The following is a 24,280-nucleotide window of genomic DNA, read 5'->3' on the forward strand; positions in this document are numbered from 1 at the left end:
AAAACATGATGTGGGGGAAAGGAGAACTGCAGTTTGATGGCATACAAAAGAAAAACAGTGACATTTATAAACATGAATAACTAATCTGTCTGATAGTAGAGTTGAATTTAGGGGTCACATTTTATTGAGTATAACGTAGTAGGCTAAATGTAAAAATCTGGCTATGACACTTCCATGGAAGAGAAGAAACACTGGAGGTCAGCACCCAAAACAGAGGCCTAGGAAAAGAACCAACCACTGCAATTTTCTTTAGGGACTAAGTTCAAATTCAGGGCAATGAATGTTGCTCAGTTGAGTTCACCAAGGATGAGAAAGGGCAAAAATACAGACACAGATAGAGCAGGCAGCGGGAAGGCCCCAGAGACAGCCAGAGAGTGTGCAGGATGATTTTGATAAAGAAGTGAAGCAAGAAAGAGGGGCTTAGGGTAGACAAATATCTGAGGAGACTGTTAAAGCAATGAGCCTCTCACGTTTACTTCTGGCACTCAGGGAACTGGAAGTTTGTAAATATAGACAGAATTGCAACAAAGAATGATTACATTTCATCATAAATTTGTAAAAATATTGCCCTCAGATATCAGCTAATCAGAATGGGCTAAAAAGAGTGGAAAACCCTCAAAATAGCTCAGCAGCCTTGCACCTGAATCCTGCTTCTCCCAGTGCAAACATCTTTGTAACAGCCCCTCCCCTTCACCTGCTGAGCTCCACATTACTGCCAGCACAGCACCAGAGTATAAAGGCATATTTTGGCAAGTCTATTCCCACTGGGAATGCCTCCCTGACCTCATGTCAAGACTGCTCCAAGATGAAGCCAGGGAGAAGTCAGGGGCACTGGTGTAGCACGGTTAGCTCAGGCCCCTCCATCCCTGTCAGCCATCAGGCCTCACTCACACTTTATTCATTCTTTTCAGCCTTTAAAAATTAATAGCACCAAAGGCCTTAAATGTAGTCTTTCCCATCTGGGAACACTGGCTTGCCACAAGGCTTCAGTTCTGTTACAGCTCTCTCAATTTAAAGCCTTAAGAAATGTGTTGTTTTCTTATGTTACTACTCAGCATGTGGCATATGGAAGATGACAGCAGAGGTCGATGCTGTGAGTTCCACAATAATATAGAAAACACTATTTATGAAGAGACAAAATAAGGGTGAGAAACAAAGGAAATCATCAACATGGAGTGATGCCAGGCATGGTAGATTTCCAGACAAATTCTCTGTACAGGCAGTACAACTGAACACCATAACTAAGTCTCGCTGCAGAATTTATAATAGAGGGAGAAAAGATTCATTGGTATAAACCTGAGGGGCTATTGTGGGAGAAAGATGATCAGGACAATCCTGCTGGAATAATGCCCCCAAATGCTGGAACAGGTCATCAAATTATTCAAAGGAGCCCAGTAGAAAGAATTTTGTATCAGTTGACACAAAAGTGTTTTGCCTTTACTTGAATAAGTAGTTGCATTGAATACTGAGGAAATAAATGTTTATACTGCAGAGTTCTCATTCTTAGGATCCAGAATTAATCTCAGAAAGAATGAAAGTAAATAAGTCCTACATTTCTAAACCAATAGACCTGGTCTTTGAAGAGTGCCATTTAAAGAGCAACTGAAGTGATCAGTGAAAGGAAGATAATGATAATGTATTGATACCGAACTGAGCAAACAGTATGGGGCATGCAGGTGCCATGTATTGTGGATGCCATCTAACACATATGCTGCAGACTGCAATTTGACAGAAAAATTAATGGCCAACCTATAAACTGCAGTGACAGAAACAGAGGAAGCAGAAACGATGCATCTCCATACACCACTGCTACGCCAGGAAAAACAACCACAAGCATCTATTCTTGCTGCTTCTGAGACCATTTGGAAAGACTTCCACTGAAGGGAAAGCAATCTGCAGCATCAGTTAGCAGATGCAGAGATTCTTTATGTACATTTATTACAGAAAAAGGCAGACAGACGCTCAGCTGCCATTTTTGCTCATATTATTAAGTCAGCAATAGATCTAAATCAAACTAGATGGCACAGCCACCTTCACTTCAACTTCAGCCACATCATGAATTAGTAAAACCAGGTGCTGATGAGGTGTAATGAAAATGTTTCAAGACCAATAGGCCAAAATAAGCTGTTGATAGGCCCATGAAACAAGTGATAATAATTCTTGAATTCAGTAGCAGATGACAAGATTGGATTTTGTTTAAAAGGGACCATAATCCCATTGGATTCAGTAGCTGACACCAGGAAATGGATAAATACTTCACAACTGAGAACAGGCATGCCAAACATAATTCAGGAAGCACAGCTCTTGCCAGAGATAAATTCTGGTTCTGAGTGTATACGATGCAGCATGAGGTGTGCAGAAGTTACTGTGATTTTTGTAACAGAAGGAGACTGCAGATTTTGAAAATCCCAGCTTCAGCTGGGAACAGATGAGGACAGACCTATCCAGTTTCACTGATGAAACTCCATGGTCCAACTACACCACTCCAATTTCTGGAAGAAAGACCATCAGAAGGACACAGAGAAACATTTTATTTGGAAACTGAAAGCTTAGCACAACTAGCAGACTGTGCTCAAACTGCTAGTAAATCAAATCTCTTCCTACTGTAGTCCTTAAACACTGCATTTTAAGATTTTATTATGCAGATTAAGATTTTATTGTTGTCAGAAAGATAACATTAAAAGAAAGGCCTTTATGTTAAGCATGTCCCCAAAAGAATGGACTTTCAAACTTCCACATGTATCACACAACTCACAATGAAGATACCTCTGAAATCTTAAACTTGTTCTGCCTTGATTAATTTGCTAATCTTTTACCACCTACTCTCTGTTAGTATAGAGTTTATGTTAAACAAAAATCCTCTTTCTTATACAATCACTTTATTCTTGTTTTCAATCAGTACCTGTATAAGGAAGCAGGAGCAACATAACTTTACTAAAGGTAGAATATAGGAAAGGCTCAGGATATGAAGCTCTGGTCTATTTTCCTCACATAACTATCTGTGGCTGATGACCACCCTATGAAAACATCCCACAATTCACTTACAGCTTCACTCCTGCTCAAATATTACTTAAGTAGCACCCAATTGATTTATGATACCAGCCAAGCTCCACAGGTGATAAATATTGTATATTACAAACAGACCAGATCAGCCAGATCACAAGCTGTGAAAGAAACCCCAGTTTTACCCCAATAGCCTCAGAGGTTTGGCAGATTAGTAATACATGCATATTATACAGAATATTTTCTTCTGAAGAATTTCAGCAGATCTTGACATAAACTGTAACTTTGAATGCCAAAAGTGATGTTTGCACCCAAAGTGATCCTTTTTTTTTGCTTCTCAGTGCAACTCTAGCTAGTATGTCAAAAATAAGATAGGAGTTGTTCTTCCCTCAAGGCAGCAAATACATCACCCATGACAGGACAGTGCAAAATGAGGTGCAACACTTCTCTCCAAGCACATTCTACTGCCATTTTGCTTGTAACTTCTTGGGTTTAAATGAGACTTCCTTTAAAGTAATATGGTGTATACTTCTGGTGATAGACTTCCATTAGCCTCATGGATTGAAAAAGTCCAATATATATTAGTGGTTTAAAATTAATAATAGTTCTGCCTTCTTTAAATCTGTTGAAAAGTGTATAAAGGTCACAGCACTGCTGATGCCCACATTTTTTCTGTTTTACACAACTGAGTAGATGAAGTAACTCATGACAGCCAAATTCTGAGATCAGGCCCTAAGCAATGATGACATCAGATGCTGCCAAAAGACATTTGATTCCTCTATTGTGAAATGCCAGGTTGGTTCTGGGACATGGTGAGAAAGCCAACTGTAGTTTAGAAAATTCTATAGTGAGCTATTGTTTGATACTAAATACAAGATCATCACTCTTGCTGCTGCTGCAAGTCACAGGGCATCCAAGGACACATCTAACAATATTGCCACTTTCTACTGCATTTGCAAAACACAGCAACAAAGCACCCAGACTATAGAGAGTGTCTGTGAGAGAATGGAGACACAGGACTTGATGGCAGGAGTACAAATTAAGAAGCTGAAGCTAATAAAGCTGATGAAAGCCAATCACCACCAGCATACAGCATATATGTCAAAGGGAATCTTAGCTCTACAAGTTTCTCTGCACCTGACATTGTGCAAAATCATTTGTTTTATTTCTGAGCAATAAATTTTTAGGTTTTTCATGCAACTAAAAGGACAAAATATTCCTTCATGATTATCTGATACTGTTTTAAATGCCTAAACAGAACTATTGCTGATTTCAGCCAGTGAAGGTCCCATTCTAAAGCATGAGGGATGGCACTGTAGTAAATTTACTATATTCACAGCAAAAGCAGAAAAAGATAACTGAAAGAGCAGCTCCTTAAACCTGAGTAGTCTGTGCTTAGTAGATGTGGGCTTGCTTGATTGGCAACTTTACAATTTATGTTGCAAGACAACTCATGATGTGTAACATATATTGTGCTTTTAATTAACTTATTTTCTATTTTCAATTATGACTTTGGAAAAGAAGACAGTTACATAAAAGGAAAAAAAATACACAATTTATTTGATTCCAAATAAACTGATATGAAAAGGTTCTCAGAGTGCAGAGTACCAAATTAATCTTACTAAAGCAAATGTATTGTCTTTTTAAACATATAGAAATATGACAAGAATAGCAAGTGCTTTGTACTGATAATGGCAGTATTTGGAAAATTCAGATTTCCAAATATTATGCAAATAACACGTGCATAATCAGATACATTGAATATTTGGTTTATTTTTTACAAGATTAATTTATAAAGACTCTCCCTTATTATATTTTATCAGATCAAGCTTCCAATTTATCCAGCAGCCATCCCTGGCGGTGTCCAAGATGGATCCCAGGGAAGAGTGTGAGAACAGTGTAACATACAGCACTAATTCCCCAGAATATTTTTCAGCCTCCTGGGATTTGTGGTTGATGAAGCAACTAACCAGATGCAGCAACTCTATCTTTAATAGTCCTCAATGGTTTCTTCTTGGACTTTTCACATCCGAGTTTTTTACCATCCACAGCATCTTGTTGCAAGAATCTTGACAGCTTAAAAATGCAATTTGAGGCAAAAGTACCTCCTTTTTCCTATTGTGAAATTGACACTTCCTGGTTTTACTTTACATATTCTACTCCTTTCTATAATTCTTCACAGTAAAATGATGTTATCTATTCACTTCTGTGCCTACAAAGCTCATGGAACAAATCCTCCTAAGAGCTGTGCTAAGGCACTTGGAGAGCAAGTGACTGTGGCCTTCTACAATGGCATGACCACATCAGTGGACAAGGGAAAAGCTACAGATGCCATCTGTTTCTGTAAGGCCTTTGACATGGTCCCCCAAAAACACCTTACCTCAGAATTGGAGAGGAATGGATTTGATGGATGAACTGTTTGGCAGATGAGGAATTGGTTGGGTAGTCACATCTGGAGGGTGGTGGTTGACAGCTCAATGATATCATAGATGTTCCATGTCCAAACGGAGATCAGTGACAAGCGATGTCCCTCAGAGGCCTGTACTGGGAAAAGTAATGTTTAATATCTTCAGCAAAGACAGAAACAGTGGGACAGAGTTCACCCTAAAAATATCTGCAGACGCCACCTAGCTCTATGGTGCACTTGACATGCCTGAGGGATGGAATGCCATCCAGAGGGATCTGGACAAGCGCACAAACCTCAAAAAGGCCACGTGCTGGTGCTGCACCAGGCTCAGGACAATCCCAGTATCAATCCAGGCTGAGGATGAACAGATGGAGAGCAGCCCTGCTGAGAAGGCTTTGGGGGTTCTGCTGGGTGAGAGGCTGGACATGACCCAGCAATGTGCACTGGCTGCCCAGAAACCACCCGTGTGCGGGGCTGCATCCAAAGCACCGTGGGCAGCAAGGGAGGGAAGGGATTCTGCCCCTCTGCTCTGCTCAGGTGAGACCCCACCTGGAACACTGCATCCAGCTGTGTGGTCCTCAGCACAGGAAGCACATCGAGCTGTTGTTGGAGCAAGTCCAGAGGAGGGTCACAAAGATGATTAGAGGGAAGGAGCACCCCTGCTATGAAAAAAGGCTGAAAGATGGAGTTTTTCAGTCTGTAGAAGAGAAGTCTCTGGGGAAACTTAATGCAGTCTTTCAGTTCTTAAAGACAATTTATAAGAAAGATGGAGACAAACATTTTAGTTGGACTTGTTGAATAAGGACAAAGGGTATTGGTTTTAATCTTAAAGAGGGTAGATTTACAGTAGCTACAAGGAAGAAATATTTTACAATAAGGATGGTGAAACTCTGGAACAACTTTCACATTCAAAGTCAGGTTGGATGTGTTTCTGAGCAACCTGATCTAGTTGAAGATGCCTCTGGCCATTGCAGGGGCTTTGGACAGGATGATCTTTAATGGTCACTTTCAATCAAAACTCTTCTATGATTCTATCATTCTATTCAGAATAACTTAGTATTGTCAGCAAACTAAGATACCTCAAAAATTTCTCCTTCTCATTTCTAGACCATTTATTAATATTTGGAACATTGCAGTCCCCAAGACAAATCCCATGGATACTTCAGTGGTAACCTCCTTTCACTGTGAAAACTGACCATTTATTGCTGAATTCTGTCTTTTTCTTTTATCCTCTGACTTCTTAGATTCTTTAAATATAACCTAATGGGTTAAATCAACCATTATTTCTTTATCCACAAGCTTATTGATTTCTCTGAAAAATGCTACTACATTTGTGAAGCATGACCTACCCTTAAAAATCCTTTTTGACTCTCTGCCAACATACAATACTAATTCCTGTTCACTGGTTCTTCAAAACAGTTACTTACAGTAATCCAGCTTCCAAGCTTCTCTAGAACCCTTGGGTTAACATCATATATCTTGCTGCTCATTATTAAAAATTTCTTCTGTAAGCACTTCTGCAGAACTATGGAGTTTAATAACTTCTTGGAAACTGTGTGTGTTTGAGTTCCCCACTCCCCCCCACAATCACAAGGTTATGATTATAGCCAGGTAACCAATAGCTAGAGTGAAACCTAACACAAATTAATGGCACGTGAAGAAATGGATATTCTTACCACTTGTGAACATAAAGAATCCAACAGGACCTTGATTTCTTCAAGACTTATTTTCTACACTCAAAACTTAATTTTAAATTAAAAATTAATTTTAACTTATCCTGAAAAGCAACTGTAGAACTAATCCCTGTAGGAATATCTAAACATGAAATATCAGCTATTGATATAATTTGTCATCCTAAACTTCCAGGTCAAACCTTTTTTACTTCCCAGATATGAGATAAACCCCAGCCTTAATCCTACTTATTAAATAGCCACGGAACTAGTTCTTGCAGATAAAGTGCATTAAGGAGAGTAACTCCATAGTCACCAATAGTCTCTCCAAATATCCACCCTTCCCACTCAGGTGAACAAGTTATTCCACACAATATCAGACAACGGCATTTGCCCTTCCAGATGTTAACCTGCTGTCGTGGTTTTAAAGCAGTAACTAAAAAATTACTTATTTCTTGCTGTGAGATATGGATTAGAACAATTAGAACATTCCAGACCCAGTCACAAGCTGGGCTCAATGGCCAAGTTCTTCTTAAATCCTACTTTTAAGCAAAAAAAAATAAATAAATAAACTGAGTGAGCATTTCATTAAGAAAAATTGAGATTCATTAGAAAACAACATTCTTTTTAACTTTTGTTGATCCTAAACAATCCAACAGTGAGTTTGGTGGAAGATGATTCCCTCTTTTAGGTCATAATGCCACCCTAAACATAAGCCTAATTTTTTATTTTTTGTTTTATTTAAAGGGATCACTCTGTATAGTAAATCCATTTATAAGGCATTTGTTCCCAATCATGCAAACTTTCATCCTATCTCTGCCAGTCTTGCAGAATACAAGAATAAAAAGGCTTTCTACCTTTTTTTCTGAAAACCTGATTCCAGTCCTAGCCCTAAAATTATCATGTACTGTAGAGAGAAGAAGAATCTGTACTGGAATACCTAATATGAAGCATATGCTCCTGCCTACGCCATAGTACTCTCTCTGACATGTTTTTTTCCAGTTCCCCAGCCTTATCCCAAGCCTTCCTTAAATGGAAGATGTGTCCAGGAATACTGAAAATAAAATATTTGCTTATGACTACACTAGCTTCCTTCTGAACTCTTATAAATTCAGAAAAAATCAGACTTGTTACAGCCTTCCTTTCTGATACCTTATCTTTCCCCAGTTTCTACCAAAAATTTGAAGATATTCACCCCCAGAGATATCAGCAGTCTTATTCCTGCCAGTCATGTGGATCTGATACAAAAACAGGTCTTCAAGTGTTTTCCCTTTTTTTCTTTTTTTTCCAAGTTTAACCTATAGGCTACCTATACACAGGAGCCTTCTGGAACTAATGAACATATACATTCCCTTTTGCATTCTTGATGGCCACACAAGTATCACATTATAAGATGACGTTTTGAAAACTTGTCTTAAATTTTAATCCATACCACTGTTAGAAAATTATTAAGCCAGAATAAAATTCAAGAATTGGTGAATTAAACCACACTGGTATTAAAAGGAATCCTTTAAGAAATAAAAAAAAAAACAGTTACACAACAATAATAAGGCACTGGGTCAGGTAAAATTCTTATTATATGTACATTGTTGGAAGTTTATAACTAACCTTAAAACAGTGAGTGCTTAGCACTGAAAAAGCAACAAATAAAGATAATGCTTACCCCATGAAACTCAGCATCTAAAAGAGAGCCTTGAAGAGGATAGGATGCTGTAGAAGGTTTAGAAGGGGACAGTAAGAATGTTATTTCATTGCAGATATGTCTGACCCACCTGATTAAATAAATGTTAAGAGTAAAGAGATTATTTAACTTACATTGCTAAGTATTAATATGTCTTTAAAAGTTACAGTTTAAATGCAATAGCAGCATCTGGTATATCAAATTCAGAGGTTAGTTTGCACTTGGAGCACTTGGTAGGCAATCCAAAGATGGGAATGAGAGATAGAGTGGGATGTGAGAACCCCTGTGTATCATCTGTGCTTTTGCTCATTAGATGGAAAAAAGGTACATTATATTCAGCAACATATTTGTGGTTCTGGCACACATTCAACCAGATTCAGCTGTTGCCACATCACTCTGCATTATACAACCCACAGGGATGACAGAAACCACTGACAAGGTGGCTGCAAAAGACTGGACAGTTTTTTACTTTGACGGGTTAATGCCAGCTAACTATCTCCAGTGCTAGCATCTGTCATTCCAGAAATATCTGTTTTTAAAGGGATCTAAAAGAGCATTAAAGACTGCACTACAAATTGTCTGCAGGCAAAACTGCAAGTGAAATTTTGGACATTTTATGTAAAAGCTATGACTACCAAGATGCCATTGCTCCAAGATAACCTAGGTGATAATTTAAAGTGCGGATAAATTACAGATAAATCCATCTACAACTATTATCTTTGACTCACCCTCTTTCTCTGTAGAATTAACATTTTTCTCAGGAGGTGCTCATGTTTTATTACACATAAAATAATTTATAATACTAGAAAGAAAGTAAAGCCAGATTCAACTGGAAAGACAAAAATCCATCCAAACCGCTTTCACTGAATTACGAAGCATTCCCTGCAAGAAAAGCTTCCATGGTCTTGTCAGGAGGGGAAGCAATTTATCACTGAATCCAGCCTTTAGGTATCTGCACAGAACTTCAGATTTCAGAAGTGGGCTCCATGACTTTCTTTTACAGGTTAAAAATACTTGTTAAAGTCGTCTAAACTGTTGCTAAGAGAAATGACACATTTGGCAAGGATATGTGAGTGATAGCTGGAGATTCTTGAAAATAAAGTAGATTTGGCTTACAGGTTGTTTTTTTAACTTACTTCAGAATCTTTAGTAATAGTTACCAATAAAATTCAAATCATTATATAACACAAATTCAGTATACATTCACCAAAGGACTTCTATGTCTTCCTCAGAATCTTCCTACGAAGCCACACCAGCTGAGACAAAAATACAGAAAAAAATTTAGACATAAATTTTAAAACCTTTGTGGAGATGTAAAATAAACTTGTCCCATGTCGTACATGGATTTAAGAACATCTTTCCTCTTGCAACAGGGAACACTGAGCCAGACTCAGTTCTTCATAGCTGTCTACACTAGTTTACCTTGGGTGTTAGTCATTCAGATTGCTCTTAACATACACTGGAATAAGTGTGCTAAGTTGGTGTAAGAATGTGACTAGGAACCAACTTCACAGGTTATGCATTTCAATGAAATCCTTAAGGAAATGAGAAGTTTGATTTTTTTTCTGCACTCTTTGGAAAAGATTTGTGATGTTACTCTGTGTACTGCTAAATGATACTATAGAAATATGGAGGCAATAACTTAATAGAAATTAAATTATTACTTCAAAACTCTAAGCAGAGGAACAGTGAAGTTCTAAACCATTGACTAGAAACACATAACTCTTCCCACCAGCTCCCCCTGGACTTCCTCGATGGTTTATGAGCTCCCTGTTGGACTGTATGATGATCATGTACATACTCTGAATCTCAAGAGCAGTCCTGTAGCTGGGTTTCTAGCACCAACATCTCAGACTGTCCTTTGTATTCTTAAGTGTTATTTATTTCTTAATAATATAAGGGGAAAAATAAAAACAAAATTTAAAAAAGCCTTGATCTTGTTCCGTAAACATTGTTGGCAGTCCAAAACAGCTCCAAAATTTTTAATAGAAAGAGTGGAGTATTACTTGGGATTTTCATGCATTCAGATGCCAAACTTCTTTAAGAACCTTTGCATTAGTTGTAGCCATGACCTCAGCTAACCCAAAGAAAGCCACAGGCATGTCTCCTTTCCCTATTGGCAGCTACTTTAATTGGCAGGTTCACAATGAGGACTTTTGTTTGCATCCTAAACATGCTCAGCACGATTAAAATGTTTAATACTTTCATCCTCAAAGTGCAGCAATCAATATGTTGGGTTTTTAACAGGCCAAGTCATTACACATTTAAATAGCATCATTCAAACCCTTAAGGAACTTGTTTTACAAGAACTCAAAAGGTTCCCTATTGAAAATTATATGGATTTAGCTCAGTTTAAAAATAGACATTTTGTTTGTTTTCCATTCAGTTGCTCTACTATTTGATGCTCTTTTCTTGCACATGTAGTCTCTGAGTATTTTACTACCCCCTGCTGTATGGAGAGAAAACTGTGAGATAGATGTGGACCGTGCTACTAACACCTCTTGAGAGCTCCCCATCAGCTGGAGCACCAAGGGGATGGATACAGAGTGGCTGGAGATACAGGGTTCTGTTTGGCTGGTCACATGAAGTTCCTATGGCTGTGGTGTGGGTAACAGAGAACAAAGTTTTCTTGACAGCTCCAAAATCGTAGACTGCTACAGGAGTGCCACAGTTACTGGGTTTGTGTAGTGCATATCCCCATGTTTCCCAAGCAACTAAAAGTGCTTTGCGAAGCAGTGAGTCAGATGCTGGTTGTGCAGTAACCACACACAGGGATTTATGTTTTCAGGAACTATGTGTCCAAGAGCAGGATATTCTTATATAGGTCTCTGGCACTAAACCTGTTGGGCAGCCACTGAATTAGACTGAACACCTCTAAAGCTATGTGAGTAACATCTGGTGTACTACTGTGTACCAGCACAACCCACATAATATTCACTCACTTCAGCTGTTGTATTACATGAAGAAACTCTCCACTTTCAACCCAGATGAACTGTCTCTTGGTAAAGGGCATAACATTAAATTGCCTTCCACCCTTGCACAAAAAAATACACATTCCACATGCAGTTTGTCGGTCAAATAAAGTGCACACTCAGATTTTGCTTGCCCATCATGAGAAGCCAGAGAAGAACATTTCTCCTCCATTTTCTTCAAGTAATTTGCCAGAAAATCTCCTTGTTTTTCTGACATCAGTTCCTGTGCTGAAGAAAAGGGATTTGTGCTCATTGGCACATCCTCTCCCACTGCAGTTCACAATGGGCTAACCTCTTGTTCCAGAGAGTAAATTTGTTTCAAATTTGTTTCAAATTGAAAATCCCTGATGTCAGGGATGGTTGGTGGCAGGTCCACCATTACCCTGCCCCACCTGCCTTGCTAAGTAGCAAGGTGGTCTCTTCCTGGATTCCCCAGCTATGTGGCCATGCTGCCTGGGAGGTAGGTCTGGCTTTTTCAGTGTTTCTAAATCCACTGAGACTTTCTCAGATCAGGTTTAGGGATTTTTAACACATGCCTCACTGAAAACATCCCATACTTGTATTATTTTCTAATCTTGGATGCACAGTATCATTATTAGAAATAACAAAACTGCCTATGAAAGAGGAAGCACATTTCCCACACTACTGTTTGCCATTGACTACAAGGGTGATTTGCACAGCTTGGCTGGAAGCCTTAAGAATAATAGATTAGGAATAGTTTTCTCATATTAAACTGCAGCACCCTAAAAATCTGGTTTTTTAAAGATAATAGAGGTTGGACTGTAACCTAGTGTCAGGTTGGAATAACGGTAATTTAATATATGTATTCCCCAGCAGCAGAACAAGTCCCAAATGGGAAATCCCAGAGTTTCAATTCAATTAAATGGGGAAATGACCTGCATCAAAACTTTTGCTGCACCAGCGATTTCCTGGTCTGTGCCAAAACTGCTGCACATCCAGTTATGGACAAAAAGTCTGCCAGGTCTTCAGTGCTGGTCTCCTGTGCTGTCAAACATTGCCTGCACAGGACACAGAGAGCAGTTTGGCATTGCCTGTTCGTCCCTACCACCTTTGACAACAGGCTTAGGCAGAAATAGAAAGCAGCCACTTACAATCACTTGTTCCTTTGGGTGAGCAGGGACCTTACTCCATAAATCATTTCTGCTCTGGCACAGTGCCCCTGCCTCTGAGTAAAGCACCACTGTAGCACCCTCCCTTCAGGGCAAGCTGTTGGCAAAGGGTCCTCAGCAATATGGACATGACTTCCACCACTGCAGCAAAATGAACTCAGCAGGTAGAGACAGACACCAGCCCAAATTTCATTCCAGTCCCTAAAACAGAACTGATACTCCTTGTACCTTAGGTCCTCTGAGGCATTCAGTACTGAGTGATGCCAGTGGACAATAAAGATGCAACAGGGGCAGGGGCTATATAACATATGCTGCGAAAGAGATGGATTAGCCAGATGGTTTCAAACAGCCAGCTCTTTGCAAATCTTGTCATGCCCAGGAAAAACGATTTCTCTAAATTCTTATTAACAATTCTTATAAGAAATAATTAATTTAACTGTATTTTGTCGTGATGTCAAATACTTTATTTGACAAATTTCTTTTAATTCAATATTTTTAGACTGTTCAGCTAACTCAAATAATAAAAATGCCTTATTCTGTCTTCATTTCATTCACTTCCCATTTCAGAAAAAAAAAATCAAGACTAAACATCTACCAAATGTTATTCCTCTCCATCTGAATGTGACGGATTGTCTGACGATCACATAAAAATTAAACAAAAAGTGCATTGTTCCCTTCCAGATTTTTCAGCTGGTGTAAATCAACATAGCTTCACTGATGCCAAGTTGCAGAGATGTACATCAATTGAGAATCTTGCCCTTCATCTTCAGAGAGAGGGATTTTACCTACAGTTTAGTTTCTCTGTCTCTAGGCTCAGGAAAACTTCAACCTACTTTCCTTTCATGCTCTGCATATGACCATAAATAATCCATTTTGGTTTAAGTTTATTACTTCTCCTAACCTGAGAAGAGGTCTTGAGGAGAAAGCACAGAACAGATGTGACTGGTCAGCCACTCTGGCCAAGACTGTCTGGCTAAGATCCAGGTATTGTAATTACTCAGTGTTTCAGTTCTGACTTGTGAAATACATCCTTAGCAAAGATAAATATGCACAGGCTTTGCTCACCCCTGGCTATTTATTGATCAGATCCCATGGTGCCATCAAATCTATAAAAAACTTAGTATCAAAATGAAATAATTTTAATCTAAAATGCAGTCTTGAACATACTACTATTCTCCATTCAGTTTGATCCTTCTATCTCCCTTGTTCCCTCTCCCTGAAAAATAGAGGAGCCTGCAAGTCTCTACAGCAGAGACTTGGTATCCTCTTCTGACCACTGGGAAGTTGCAAGAATGAGAGGACAGGAGCCTTTAAAAGATAAAACTCTAGGATTCTCAGGCTTCCAAAGCCCCTTTCTCTGCATGCCTCATGCACAGGCAGAAAGGTAACCCAGCCCAGACTCAGAAACACATCTGCAGCACCAGCCCACTTCTCCAAGGGAGCAGGAGGGACCCAGCCCTTGAACAATCTCTGAAATATTTTTTCCAGGTGTTTTGCCCTCACTGGCTGTAGCACCATTGGTTGTTTGTCTTCCCTCAACCTTTCCTTCCTCCCTCTCCATGATCCTTTTCTCTTTCCCATCTTCAACCGCAGTCCCTCCCAAACCAGACTAATGAAAGTTTTGTTTTCATTATATAAGAGCAGTGCAGAATCAAATACATTTTAAAAAATAACAAAACTAGGGAACTGACAAGACATGTGTCTACAATCACCCTATATCCAAACACTGAGGTTTGAACTTGGCCCAGACATTTTTGAAAATGCCAAATTGGATTTCCACAAACACAGGGAAATGGTTCCACAGCTGGTATAAACAGAATTAAGGTGCATTGCTTAAAGTTGCCTACCAAACACACAGAGGTAGGTTGGTAGAGGAGACCAGCACCGTAGAGGAGAAGGAAGTTGCAAACTTCAGCCTAACAAACTCTTAAACACGTGATTAACATTAAGTAAGGGTTCCACCTTCAAATGGGACACTCACAAGCTTAAAGGTAAGTAGTTGCCTAAGATCTTGAAGAACAGAAGTCTCAGTCCTGTAGGCTTTTTTTGTACTGAAAACTAACCCATAGGTCTTTGATATTTCTGTAATAATTCAAATCAGGCAACACCAGAAAAACTACTTTTTTTTTTTTTTTTTAAGTGGTTTTAAGGGTAACATTTAAAAACACATTAGCTCCCCTGTAAAAGAATACAACTGATTTGCTTAGGTCTACCAGTGCAAGTGAAAACAGAACAGAACTCAAGGGATCATTCAGGATAAATTACAGGAAAAAAAAGAAATGCAAAATTCAGGAGTTTTTAAATGGAAGATCAGATTTATATGGCAAGCATTCAGTCCTGCTCCAGGGTGTCTGGCCACTGACAGAACAAATGCCAAGTCACCTCTTGTCCCAAGGATCTGACAAATTTGGACAACAAAGCACACTGGCAGCCCCCCTGGAAGCTTTCAGATGTTTTCACACCATTGGGATGTAGACATCCAGTGCAGACATTATTAGAAGCACAGCAGCTGCATTCCCACCTTCAGGGTGTCCAGCATATGCTGGGTTCTGGCAGTTGCATTGCTCATGGCAAGTGACTGGGGGAGTTCACAACTAGCCAGATCACATCTTCATTGCAGCAGAAGACTCAACTATTACAGACATGTCAGGATGAGAAAAGTCAGTACAAAGGAAATGTGGGAATGGGATGGGATGTGAAAAATGAATGGAGAAATAAGGAAGATAATTTATGGAGAAAAAAAGATGCTTAAAACATCAGCTTTCCCTGATTTTTTCCCTTTCCCTGAAGACTATAATTCTCTTTTTGTTTGGGGTGTTACTCTTGGTTTTGTGTTTGGGCTGTTTGGGGTTTTTTGATATTGTTACATCTAATTTTGCTTCCACCACACTCTTCTATACTATAATAAAATACTTCAGCATTGCCCATTCCTGAAAATGATTTTATGGAAGAAGCAGACAGCAAGAAGCCCAATTCCTATTGCACAATAAGTAAAACTCTCTCAGTGGGTCTCTGTTCATGATAATACACTATGGGGAAAAAAAAGACTACAAACAAGCAGTATAATAAATAGCATGTGCAAAATGTACAGTATAGTAAATACACTACAGGGACTACTAACAGAGTAAGTATGCTTACTCCATAAGCACCATCAACCATCTTCTGTGGTTTGGCACATCAAATATTTGCTATGTACTTCACCATTTTAAAAGCATTGCAAATCCTTGGCTGGACACCAAGCAAATGCTGTATATTACATTGTCAATTGTTGCTTTGCATATTCAATGTGTGACCTCACCTCCCTCACAGTTCAATGTTCAATGTATAGAAACACCAATAAAACACACAATGTTTATTTCCAGTGACATATTATTAAATGGGTCTCTCACACTAACAAAGCAAAGGATTTCTCTTTAAGGGGAAGTCTAAGGGGAGACAAGGACTTCAAAACTATATTTGAGAATCAATTCTGTTAAAGAAGTGTTTTTCCAGTTGTTTTGCCAGTCCATTATCTGAAGAACAGCATAGGACTTTCTGCAGCACTGTGGAAGGACAGACATACAAGTGATCCTTCTGTGTTCCCTAACTACAGCACTGAGGAAAACCACATTACACACTTATTAATTAATGTGTCACTAATGTAGATACACACTCCAGATAGAGCCATCTGCACACATAAGGGAAGGGAAGAGAGAGAAGAAATCATAGGCAGGCAAGATGGGGACATTTACCCTTGCAAGAGGCTTGACTGGGCCAGAAGATGGAATTCCAGAGCAGCTCCCAATACTAAAGATGGATCAGTCCATCCTCTCCTAGCAGGCTGGACAATATTCAAGGGCTTTCTCACTCCTGCCTGCCTTGTGCACATGAAAAAAATCAGCACTGTAACACCACACTGTATCTCATCCAAGATGGAAAAGAGGAATACTTAAAGAAGTTAAAGTCCAGCTGAATGGAAATACAGAAGAAAATGATTGATAGTCTACTTGTATATGGACTAGAAATGAGGCTGCTAACAAGCCTGCAAATTGTGATGTCATGCAGATGCTGGCAGGGGGAATAGTGATTGCCATCTAACTGAGTGCAACCTGGATATCAGGAGTTAACCATTTGGTAAGAACCAAATACTGGGATGTGGTCAAGTGACCCCAGCTCAGATCAGGAACAGGAGATTAGAAAAGGTCACCCTCACTGCAGGGTAATCGTGGTTCCATCAACACAAACATGATGTTGTTTTATCAGCTCTAAAACATTTCTTACCAGCTCTGAAAGACTTTCACTACTGGCCTAGACTGGATTAAAGCTGGAACCTGCAGCAAGAAGATTCCTTGCTAGTAAAAATTAATCCCAAACTTTTTAGTCTGTACTTCTTTATAGGTAATTTTTCTGTAAATAATAAGAATGAGCTTGTATAAAATCAAGGAGGTGATATAAAGAGTATTCCTTCATTTCTGAAATGAAGAAATACATTCTAGATTTTATCCTGAAAAACAGTATCAGGAAATCAAAACATACACAACACGCATAAGGACGATACAGGAACTATTATTATTGCTATTATATGTCAGTCATAATGTTGCTAAAAGCCTTGTGAGTTGTCATGGATTTCAGTTTGTATGGAAAGCACTTTTATTAAGTACTGCTTTTAAAAACAGTAAAAAACAGTTTAGCATATTACAGTTCCTCTTAGGTCATTGAGGGTTCTTTTCTTAAATACATTAAAATGTAATAATAACAGCCCCCACAGTTCAGCACAACAGTTTAGGATTTTGTACTCTATTATGACAGAGGACACATCTAAGCATTACATTGGCAAAGTGTTTACCTCCCTATGCTGAAATTGTATCAGTGAAGAATACATGCTCTAGGGCATCTAGCTGTCTCTATTTGTACCTCATGACAATCTTTCATCAGAAAGTGCATCCCTAGCAAGTGCATTTCTGGAGCATTAAGTTATCTGTATCCTGAGTGACATAAATTCGTTCCTTAAGGTCAGCCAAAATGTGAATTCTGCTCTTCCCCTCAGACTCTATTTAGATCTGCACACAATACTGTATTTGTCAAAATATCTCCTCGTAGAAATGTGGCCAACTCTATTCACAGATTGATACTTTTGCACCAAGGACTGATCCCAAATCTTGGTTTGAGTTATTTAACCCAAGGAAAGGAACCGCTCTATCACTGTTTCGTCAGAAGATTAATTGCCAGTGGCCACTGGCCAATGCTAAACTGATCCAGTTTGAGAATGGATTTCAAATCCAGACATTTCTTTCAGGAGATTGTTTTATTCTATGCCAGCTTTCTGCTCCAAAAAATATGCAAATGTCCAAAGTTCAGAATTGTAAGGATATGTTATAAATTCAGAATCAAATATTACCTGACTCTGCAATGTGTGATTGAAGCTGCAAATAAATTTAAATTTAAATTTAAAAATTTAAAAGCACAAATAGCTTTTGAGAAGTAGAACCTGAATATCACCTTAAACCAAGTCAGCACTGAACCCTAATAAAAGTCCATGTCTAATAAACATTATCTGCTTTGTCACACGTTTTATGTATATATTTCATATGTCTTAAGCATGTTAGAGTAAATTCCATATTCTTTTGAGAATGACTTTTTATTTCAGTTGCTCAATATATCAATAACTATTCAGAATTACTGTCAGTGGGACAGTAGCCCTCAACCACTTACTAGCTTCCCTACAGTCCTTCTGTAGGCAATTTTCCAGAAAGACTTTGGCTCCCCAGAAGTCTACAGTCTTAGCTAAAAATCAGGAAATATAACCAACAACATGAGTCTGCAAAAAGTAAGACAAAGAAAACCTTGAAGATCACTAGATCTGAGATCCAAAAAGACATCTGATTGTATAACAGAGGCCACAGTTTCATCCAGGTACTTTTGCACTGAGCCATATAATTTCTGTTTGGACAAAATATATCTTCCATAAAGGCATTTAGTCTTATTTAGAAATGTCAAGAGAGAAAGAATTCACTTCTGGGTAGTTTGTTCCAGTAGTTTACGCCAACAGTATTTCCAGAGCCTACAGAATGAAGAGATATTTTTTGCACTTATATAATTCCAGCTCTCATCTCTGCAGAAAGAAATTCATTAAAGTCTACAGACCTCAGTCATCACTGATTTAAGCCAAAAAATTTAAGTTTCATTGACTGTCTTTACTTTTAATGTAATTGAATTTTTTTTCACACCAAGAATGCCCAAGATGTTTACCTCATTTGACAGGGAGTAGGAAGAGGTGGACCAATTTCTTATGAGGAACTGTTTCAACTGGAAAAGGACTGAGGGTGCTTGGGTGTGCAGACAACATGGAAAATATGGATCTTCAAAAAAATTACCCAAAAGGACATGGTCATCATACATTTTTGGCCAAAAATCTCATGATGGGGCAGGTATGGCTTGGAAAGAAATTCAAGCATTTGCTAAAGAACTAAATGATCTAGATGATGAGTTTAGCATGAACTAAGGAGCACAGGGGGTGCTGTTTTCAGTGCAAGATCATCCTTTTCCTCTGCTTTGGAAAGCATCTTCCCAACAACCCACTTACCCAGGTGAACTGATTTTGCATTGTCTTCAATAATTTCTTGCTACCACTGTCTCCATCCATTACACGGTAAATACGGGCAGAGTCTCCTCAGATGTTTGCAATAAAGCTGTTGCAGTGAAAGGGGTGGGTTCATCATCATTGCAGTCAGCAGTTCCTGTAGGCACTCCTGCCTCCAAAACTGCCACAGTTGTCTCTCACAGCTGGCCTTCTAGCAAACAAATGGAAATGACACTGCTTTCCTGTAAAGAAGCACAGAGGAACAGCCCTTCACATCAGCCAAAAGCTCCAGTCCAGCTGAGAAGGCAAAGAGTTAAAGTTTAGATGGGACTTGCAGTTACAGTTTGGATGGGGTATAAGAAAGGGAGCACAGGGAAGCAAAGGTTCATGAGCAAGAATAGTTGAAGAAAAAAACATGGGAGGGAATAATAAAAAATTATTTAACAGGTAATGTCATCTTCATCTTCAAGTTTCGTGGATACACTTGGAAAGCACCCTATTGTAGTCTACAATGTTCTTCTTTTAGATTTTAAATATAACAGGGTAATAGCCCTTTGGAGTCTTTCTGGAGCACAACAAAATATTGCAAACATAGGCTCCACCCTGTGTATCATGGAAGTAATATTAATAATCATTTCCTCTGGCCCCTTATAACTCTGTTCTGCTGGGACTACATTTGGGGAAAGCAACTTTTAACACCTGAGCTGCCACTCTAGTTAATATTTCTCACCAAAAATTCAGAGAATCTCTTGCATAAGCTAAATTGCACTTCCCCATTCTTCCTAAGAGCAAACATTGAAAAATTTCATTTTAGGATTAGGCTTTGTCTATGCTTTGGCATTAGGAGAAATACGAGGAACAACCTGATGCTGAATGTAAAATCAGTACTTGGAACTCCAGAAATTTCCTTGCCATTTAGCCTTTAGACACAAGATGGCAGCAAGAAATTCATTTCAAGCATTTGCTCCCAGTAGTTCAGCATTACCTGGCAGTAGCTTTAAAGACAAGGGTTTGTGGGCTTGGTTACTGTGAGTAGTTGATGGATTCACAAACACTCGTGCCCTCACGCTGTTCACCCATGGCCCTGAACTCTGCTCTTACTCATAATGATGCTCTACTCATAATGACCAAATATTTATTGTACTGCTTACACAATCATGCACAAAAATACTTCTATGGCAAACACCGTTGTTAAGGTGTGTAAAGCACAGCCCTTCTAAATAAATCAGTGGAAAACTCATTAATTAAGTCCTCCTTTACTAAATAGCCCTTTGTTTCTATTCTTTCCCATTGTGTGATATTTTTTCTTTCTCATAATTTTAGCTTTTAAGATCTAGAGTCTTTAGTAGTCCTGATAATTTCCATCTTTTTTTTTTTCTTAGATTTCTTCAACCTGTGATGTTCTAGAACTCATCTGATCCAAAGCTTTACAGCTGTTCAGAAAAGATTTTGCATATTTCTAAATATTCTATGTCAGACAGAATTTCTGCCCTTTAAATTCAAATGAAAAGTGGGGTTTGCCATTACACAGGAAAATTATCTATTTTTACCCCGTTGAAAAATGAACAGTGTAAAAATTCAGATTAGTCCACAACTCAAAAGTTCCTTAGCATTTGTGAAGCATTCACAAATTTGTTGATAAGAATTTGTTGATAAGAGAAACTGCTCCAAGGACTCCTACAACCAAAGCAGGCATCTAAAATTAAAGGTTTTGAACCAAACTTGCCAGCTAAAACCTTTAACAGATTCAGATACTCTGAGGATTGAAAGGACACACATTTTATACACAAACACCATAACACTCATATGAACTAAATAATAAAACAAGTCAAAGAAGAGCCAGGGCTTTCCCTCAGAGACAGCAACATTCTGGAGCAACATTCCTCATTTGCAAGCAAGCCAGAGCTACATGGACATTGCTCCACCTAATGCTGAAGTAACATCACCAAAACACACTAAGTAATTTTTTTTAAAAGTAGGAAACTCTAATAAAAGTATCCATATATATATATCTGGTTTTATCCACCCACCTCCTAAGCTGATTAAACTTGCTGGTAGAGAAGCCACTGATTTTAATTACACAGCCCATCAATGATGTAAGTCTGTCTACTTTATTACATATTTTCATTGTCTTTCTTTAAATCATTTTCTTCAGACTGTTAGCAATTGATTTTTTCAAGTGTCTTGTTAAAACAGGACTGTCTGATTTGGCCTCATAATACATATTTAATCTTTTAATATCTCAAAATAAATAGTCTGCTTCATAGTAGCCAGACATTGCACTTGACATTACAAGGACACACAGCTATTATATCATCTTGTTTGGGAAACATGTGATATACAAGTTTACAGAAAATTTGGCCCTTTGTTTAAACCTTGTAAGTGTTTCTTTCCCCTCAGAAATACATATCTGTCTTCCAAAAAAAACATATCACAAGATTAATGAATATTCCCTTTGTTAAAAACTTTCATATTCTCTGGTCAAGAGGAGCAATGTCCAGCTAGTAATTAACCCACACTCTGGTTCAAGGACAGAATTATTTACTTACAAACTTGGAATGCTGGAGATTGAAAACACATTTTTATCAGGATACTAACAATACTAAGAGTTGATTTGAGGTGAGGTCTCAAGAACTCAGATGAAATTCTTAAAAAATTTACCACAAAACATATTTGATTATTTACCCTTTTTAGTACTGAAGTTTTCACTGAGCATCAGTATGTCTGTCTCAAACTAAATAAACCTAAAATGAGCCACAAAATTGCATTAACTTTTTTGTTGAAAGTAGTCCTGATGTTCCCACAAATACTAAAAATATGTGCAGCATCTATTGTGTGTTTAGATGGAAACCAAGTCTCCTTTTCTTCAGGAATATTATTTCTAGCATAACATTTTAGAGTCCCTGCACTTATTCTTTTCTATCCACAAAGTTCTGAATAGGTTTTCATTTGACCTGCATTTGAATAGCTGATGACTGAATTGCATTTTGAACTTTTCCAGATAGGAATTCTTATTTTAAGAACATTTGTTTTTATCTGCTATATACAGAGTTCCCTTCAGAAAACAAGCACTGCAGGAACAAAAATTCTCACACCAATCTAATTACAGCAAACAAACTCCTGAGGCCAAAACTTCACACCCCATTGTCTTCCTGGAAGATTCTGTCATGACCTTAAATCCTCACACCTTCTTCTGGTAAACTACAGGCAAAAAAGATGGAAGCAGAGATGTAATTTTAATTTGTCATCCTGGGAGACAAATCCTTCCAATAAACTGCTGCCCAATTTCAGGGTGAGGGAGATTATTGATTAATCTCCTTAAGCTGTAGACCATGCAAGGAGAAGCACATCCCTGTTACAGGGATGCCTCACATGGAGGAACCCTCAGAGTTTTCACTGATGCAGCACAAAGCAGGCAGACTCAGGAGAAGAACCAGAGCCAAAAGGCTCAGCTGGAGGAGTAGAAAGCTGTGGCTGATGTTTCCACATTGTCACCCAGCTCTGCACTTGGTGCAAAGCCTTCCTCCACTGAAGTGGGCAGATCCGAATTACAACAGAATGCAGCTACAAATTATAATAATTTGTATAAGGTCAGCCAAAATAATGTAGAATTAATAGTTTGTTTCCCTTCCCATGTATTTATAAACAAATACACCTTGAATATGCTCAAATATTGTTTATATGCGCTTTCCACAAATGCTCAAGAAGTCATATGGTACAAATTCTGCATATAAGTGAGCTTCTAAACTGATGTACAAGTATTCACAGAAAAAATATTTTAAAACTTCATGATGAACAATGGTGCCAGGCACTCAAAAATTTATCCAATTTTGTAGCAGAAGCCGTCTTTAACATGCACCAGAAATTAAACACTTAGAGTTGCACTTGAGTTTCAAATTTATCTGAATCAATACTCCCAGGGAAATTATCAATAACAATCTTTTTTTAATTATAAAATTCGTTAAATCTGAATAATGAATAATTCAAAATATCTGCTTTGTTCTTAAAATGTAGTGAAGTAAAGTGAGAATCTACATTTATCAAATAAATTATTCATTGCAAGATTAGTCATTCTGTTCTGCCAATACATATCACACAAACAGATTCAATTACTAGAATTATGGCTTGGGAAGAAACCTTCTCTGATTTTAGCTCACAGTTTCAGCAAAATCACTTAGTCAAACAGGACTTCAGCACAGAGGCTATCATTAGGATAAAGTCACATATCAAAGAAAATAAATGTAGTCTGAAGAAACCACTGAACCTACAAATCTTCAAATAAAAACAAATAAGGTAGCTTAAAAAATAAGTTATATGACACCAGTAAAATAATAGGCTGTTCTGGAAAGAAAAGGGTATTATAAGTTTTTGAAGAAAAAGATAGTTATTAGAGAGTATAAATATTATAGGCACAACATTTTTGAATACTGATCTGAAATTTTGGAAGAAAGTAGGAGCCTTTAATTTGGATTGCAGTCTGAGACTCTGTTACTTTAGAGACTATGACACAAAGAAACACTTAATATTAGTTCTTCAAATTATTTTGTCCCATTCCAGTACATCTAGTGAATTGGGTTCATCAGTACAGATAACCTACAAAACCTACAATAGACTTTACATGAAACTATTTTGCTGGGAAACAGAGATTTCAATCAGCTCAATAAATAGTAAATATTGAAACAAGAATAATGTTTTAAACAATGTGACATTAGAATTCTATGATATCTTAAACAGAAGTGAGCCCTAATCCCTTATTCTTTGTGAAATATTTGTTATAATTCATAAATGTGATTAGTTTCATTTTGCCCAGACTTTCTTTATACTCGAGACATAATGACTGTTCAGAATCAAATCCAAA

At 38.0% G+C, this 24,280-nt stretch overlaps 1 long non-coding RNA gene across 1 annotated transcript in view; it reads right to left on the reverse strand.

Moving 5' to 3' along the window:
- Positions 1-24,280, reverse strand: part of LOC111929812 (uncharacterized) — a 173,179-nt gene that overhangs the window by 20,061 nt on the left and 128,838 nt on the right. Inside the window, exons 10-12 of the long non-coding RNA XR_015287742.1 lie at positions 19,426-19,664; positions 5,960-10,017; positions 5,384-5,542 (exon numbers count right to left, since the gene is read on the reverse strand). This is a non-coding gene — a long non-coding RNA (uncharacterized LOC111929812). The remainder of the gene's footprint in view (positions 1-5,383; positions 5,543-5,959; positions 10,018-19,425; positions 19,665-24,280) is intronic.

This window comes from Cyanistes caeruleus, chromosome 6 (assembly GCF_971803275.1).
Source record: "Cyanistes caeruleus chromosome 6, bCyaCae1.hap1.1, whole genome shotgun sequence".
In the NCBI taxonomy this organism is placed as follows: Eukaryota; Metazoa; Chordata; class Aves; order Passeriformes; family Paridae; genus Cyanistes; species Cyanistes caeruleus.